Source organism: Magnolia sinica, chromosome 10 (assembly GCF_029962835.1).
Source record: "Magnolia sinica isolate HGM2019 chromosome 10, MsV1, whole genome shotgun sequence".
Classification (NCBI taxonomy): domain Eukaryota; kingdom Viridiplantae; phylum Streptophyta; class Magnoliopsida; order Magnoliales; family Magnoliaceae; genus Magnolia; species Magnolia sinica.
The window spans coordinates 54268741-54274695 of record NC_080582.1 but is presented as its reverse complement, the minus strand read 5'-3'; the positions used below and the strand labels follow the sequence as shown (position 1 = coordinate 54274695).

At 36.3% G+C, this 5955-nt stretch overlaps 1 long non-coding RNA gene across 1 annotated transcript; it reads right to left on the bottom strand.

Moving 5' to 3' along the window:
* Positions 1 to 4231: 4231 nt before the first annotated feature.
* Positions 4232 to 4693, bottom strand: LOC131257473 (uncharacterized). Its single transcript, XR_009177432.1, has 2 exons — positions 4630 to 4693; positions 4232 to 4526 (listed from the first exon to the last, which is right to left on the bottom strand). It is a non-coding gene; the product is annotated as an uncharacterized LOC131257473 (long non-coding RNA).
* Positions 4694 to 5955: the final 1262 nt, after the last annotated feature.

Here is a 5955-nt window from a genome sequence, read left to right as displayed (position 1 = left end):
GATCAAAGGCATTCTCGAGATGATCTTACTAAGAATCCATGTTTGTGATAGTGGAAATCTTCAACATATTTAACTTACAAGAATGTTAGCCTCTTGTTACTAGACAATGTACCAAAATTATACTTCCATAAAATTCCACAAATCATTCAGATTTTGGTACATGTTTCTTAGTGGACCATCATCACAAGAACAATAAGGGGTTATTGCATAGCCCCACTTCAATAATGGGGCATTTGTATATCCTCACATAACAAAAGGTATGTTTTCAATCAAAACATTCTTGATTTACAACTATTTCAAGTGAAGATTAACTCTGGTACAAGTATTATAGGACTTTATCTGAACTTGATCTGTTGACAACCTTATAAGTGTTGGGGGACTGCAGAAGTACATAGAGATGAATCTAGGATAGCAATCCAAAAGCACCAAGAAAACATAAAGAGAACACAATGATTTAACGTAAAAAAATCCTTTCGGAAAAAACCACGGCACAAAGTGACAAATGATCACTATGAAAGTAGAAATTATAAAGAGAAATAGCTTACCCGATTTGAACAACCTTGAATCTCACCCTTGCTACACCCTTTAAAACCCTAAGACGATTTAGAAACCCTTAGAATATCTCCCAATCCCGTTTACACCCATATATATAGCCTTGGAAAGAATCTCAAACGAAATTAGAAACAAATCCCGCAAATAGATAGTTCTGCATAAATCTGCACTGACTAGTTCGATGGCATCAAACCCACTTCGATGTCATCAAAACTTATCCTTCGATGGCATCGAAGCCTAATCAATGGCATCAAACTGTTGTGGAGCAATTCGTTGATTAGCGAAGATTGATTGACAATGAAGATTACAAGCTATTATTGACCCATTATACAAGCATAAGTGGACGATTCCTAGAATTAAGGTCTTCCTTAAGGTCTGACACACAAGCTCAAATGGAAGGGCATTACAACTATAACTAAGTTACTGAACTACTCCTAAAAACTAATGATGAAAGTACCTTAATACTTGTGAATTGATTGAGTTTTTGTTGTTATTGTGTATAGATCCTTTTCTTAGACCCTTTTTCTGCTATTTATAAATTTATAGATGTAGTTGTGATAATAACCGTTATACATATGGAAATCTCTTATACTGCCAGCTGTAGAGTAGCAATTATCTCATTTTGATTGTGTTTGCACTTTCCCAAAAGCATTTTTATCTCGTCAGTAGCTTCCTGCACGTTCTTTACTGTTGATGTAGCCCTAACGATCAGAAATCTTTATCTCGAAATCACGTGCTCGGCACGCCTCTTTTGAGATTACTCAGTAGTGAGTTGTCCTCCGTATATCTTGCCCACAACATAAAGATATCATTTGTGCCACGTGGCCACATCTGCACTGTTCATTGGGATTGCCCAAATCATGCCCAAACCTTGCCCCCACATTTCTCTCTTTTTTAAGTGTGGGGAGAAATGTAAATGGTATTTATAAGCATTTATTACAATGTCACGTGGCATGCTCTCCACTCATTAAAGTTCGAACGACATGTCTATCGTATCATTCCTTTTGCAACCTACCACCAAGTGTCATTTATAAAATGCATTTTTTATCCCTGCCGCAACTTTTGTCTTGAAAACCGCTTTAACCATCATTCGACAATTAATGTTGCACATGGGGTGGATACTTAAAACCCTTCATTTTCTTTTCTTCCTCATTTTCTTTATTTTTGATTCTGCGAAACCCAAACTTCATTTTCTTCTAAAAACTATCATGACTCCCAGGAAATCTTCCGAACCTTTTCATCTTCACCCTCTCCTCTTCTTACTCTGTTGGAGCTGCTTCATCTTTCTACTTACTTAGAGGTAATCTTTTTTCATAACTATGATAATTCTGATTCACCTTTATTACTTAGTCTCACATTCCATCCTTCTACTCCCAAAATTATTTGATATTTTTCCATACTTTCTATCGATGAGAAGGAAACTTCTTGATCACTCATGAGTCTTTTAATAGGACCAATTGTCATCCCAATAAAACTCACTAATGTTTGCCAACCCCAAGTGTAGGGTTGCAATGTAGTAATAACTCAATGAGATCGAGATCATTCCACAAGGATGTATGTGGTTAAGAATTCTGTTAGAACTAAACAGATTTGAAGATTATAGTTTCCAATTGATTAAAAAGAGTATAAAAAATAAATAAAAAGTACAAAAGATTCAGGAATCCCCACTCAACAAATTCTTAAACCAATTCGTCTTCTTTAAATATATAATTCAATAAAAATTGGATTCCAATTCATTCTTATCGGAAGACAAATCTATAAATTCAATAAACAATATCCAACAAGATATATAAACTGAGATAGATTGATATCTCATAAAAATCTTGACAATCGATTGTAGGAAATCAAAAGCATCTATTGTACCTAAAGTTAACAATAGATTAATCGATTTTACAAATCGATTTTCTTTTGTAAAATCGATTTCTTTTACAAACTAAGAATTCAATCAACACAATCATAATCCAACATTAAAAACTCAAAAACTTGAATTAAAAATGAATTAAATATAAGAATTTATAAACTTGATCATTCATTTTGTCAAAAAGTATCCAAAAATGAGGCAAATCGAAGATGAGGCATATCCAATTCTCATGCAGACAACACAAGAGGGATTGAATTCGCAACATTAAAAATTGCATGGGGACACATAAGTTTCGGATCAAGCTAATATTTAGGTTCCATCTATGTGAACGTTATCAACATGTTGGATGACAAATAAATATTAGCATGGGCCTGAACAACTTTCAAATGGTGGGCATTCAATGACACTATTTTCCTATGGTGTGATCCACTTGAGATTTTGACTTGCCTTATTTTTGGGACTATGCCATAAAACAAGCTAGCCAAGTCTATGTATGAATATACAACACATATACCGGGGTGGACACCTTGGTTATGGCCTTGCCCACCGATGTGAATTTCGTACCCATTAACTCAGTGTGCTGAGTAAACTCTATGGCGCACGCCATGATATATGTATCTTATCCACACCATCCGACCATATTTTTCAGTTCATTTTTTCATATGAACTCAAAATTAAAGTATATCAAAAGCTCAAGTGAACCAGTTCACAAGAAACATTATGGATAATTAAGTCCATTGTTTAAACCATTCTAGGGCGCTAGTGAGTTTATTTGTCATCAAATATCCTCCTAAGGTCACACAAAAATGGATGATGGGAAAACACAAAATCAGCTTGATCCAAAACTTCGACGGCCCGTAAGAAGTTTTCAATGATAGGCATTCAATTCCCATTATTTTTCGGTGGTGTGGTCTACTTGAGCTTTGGATATGCTACAATTTTGGGTTCGTACCTTAAAATATACTGGAAAAATGAATGGATGGCATGGATAAGATACATACTTCACAGTGGGCTCCACAGAGTTTGCTCAGCGGACTATAGCGCACAATCTGCCTCCCTAGCTAGCCAACTAAGCTCGTTACTCAGCCTGACCCAATCGGTGCCCATAATGTCAAAACAAATCACCAACACAATTCCACAGCACGTGGAGGGAATTTCTATTTCACGCTGCAGCTGTGAATACTCTTATACCAAACACAAGCAGCCCACGTGTGGTGGCACGCGTGGGATATTGGCAATGTTCATCCGGGAGGCATATGCACATGCATGCAGAAAACATTAGAGGCCCACATGGGCATGTGGTACACGTGTGTCAGATTGGGAACACTACAAGAAAACTGGCATTATCGGCGCTCAAAACCGCCGGCAAATGCCCAGAAATATGCCGGTAAATCCTTTGCACGCGGTCAGCTAACAGCCGGTAAAGCCTCTGTCGGTAAAGGATTTACCGGCGGTCAGGACCTTTACTGATGATTGTGCTGGACGCCGCTAAATCGCCGGTTTTTTGCTACACAACTAGAAAATCGGTCAAAAGCTACGGATAAAATCCGTAGCTAAAGGTGATTAGCCCCACAGTGCCATAGAGCAAATCTTTCTCATTTTTTTTTTTTTTTTTTTAAAAGTGAAATTGAAGACAAAAATCTGGCAGAAATGTACAAGAAACACAGATTGTAAAACAAAAATAATGGATTCACTTACCGAAGGAGTAAAGCCATTAAATGGATTTTTTCCTGCTTTTGAATTTGCTAATAGATTCCTAGAATTTCGAATATATGATGCCAAACCACCTGGATAGCTTGAAATAAGCCGAGTTACCTATAGAAAAGAGCTACTTGACATCAATAAGCAGATATGTGAAGAGTATTAACAATCTTGCTGACAGGTACAAAGCAATGTAGGTTTCCAGAAACCCATCAAAATCAGTTTGGTCTTCTACCAAAAATTTGTGGTCAGCAAGGTTTCCAAAGATAAATTTCAAAATAATCATAATAATAACAAAAATAAATGTTTGAGTGAGGAAAATGGAAGGTTAAAAGTTGAAACCGATGTTAAACTTTTGCTGCTTGGACTTGGAAATCAACAGAGACCATTTAATATTTCCAGGATACAGCAGCTGAGTTGTAAAAATATACTGAGAATGCATGGAATACGAGGTTCTTGTGTACTCGTAAGAACCAAAATAATAATAACAAAAAAAAAGTGCCATGAAAATGAACCTGATCAAAGAAACTTTTCTTTTCTTCATCATCAACACCTTGTTCAGGCCAATGTACAAAAGGATTACTTCGTCCCTCCGCCAACAACATTTTTGCAAGCTCAATCTGGCAATCAACAACCAAGATAATGAAGGCAATGAGAATGATATCAAAGTAGAACTTTTTAATAATCTCCTACTTGCATATAATCATCTCCACTTTTAATTTCTGTGCATAGTTTGGACTTCAAACAATCAAGTGTCCTTTTGAGAGGTTGGCTTGTCCTAAATACCAACAATAGAGTATAGGATTACCTTGCTAAAATCCTGATATTCCAACTTTTAGACCACTCACAGCCGACATAACTGCAATTTGAAGGGGGGGGGGGGGGGAGAAATGAACAAATGAATAAATAAAAAAAACATAACTGGATCTTAGATAGAAGGCCTTTTATATGAAAGAAGAAAAGTACCGGCAAGCACTAACATGAGCAGAAGCTTTTTCAGTCCCAGCGAATTCTCAAGACGCTCCTTAACTTTCAGTGACCTCTCAAGCTCAGACAACGGCACCTTGAGCTTGAAACTCGATATACAAGCATCAGATGGCAATTGGTTTGGGAGAAGACTGACCTACGCATTCCTGCAAATCAACAAGTATAAAGCAAATGTGCCCCCTGTTATGACACAGAAAACATGCCCTCATAGAAGACAGATAAGGCTGCACTTGGACACTTGATCTGATTCAACAACTATAAATAGATAGATTAGATGATATGTTAATAGCTGGTCTATGCAAGAAATACTTTAAGAAAACATTTGGAATCAAACTTCGAGAGGCTTTGATGATATGTTAATAACTGGTATTAAAGCCAAGCCCACTTTTAATAGCTACACATTATCACTCTTGAAAGTTAATGTCTAATGCATCCCATGTCTATTTGCCAGCTGCATTCTATGCTTTTCTGATTTCTTTCAAGCATTTCTTTGATGTCATAAGATAATGTAGTCTAGCTTCTGTCATTATTAATACCCAACTTTTTTTAATTAGCAACAAGAAAATGGACTCGCCATTCTTCCATAGATCTGTTTGGGCATGTTGCACCTGTGAATTGTGACTCTAGTCTTGACTAGAAGATTGTTGGATTCTTTCCTACAATCTTTTTCTTTTCTTTGATCCATTTACATTCCCCTTTGTGGTTGCATCATCATATCATTTAACTTCACTAACTCCTAGGTAATTACAATTTGAGCCAAATAACAGTAAAATCAAATGAAGAAACCTATGCTCTACAACAAGTAATATGAATCCTAAAAACAATAGTGCACTTTTCAATTAGACAGCTTAGAA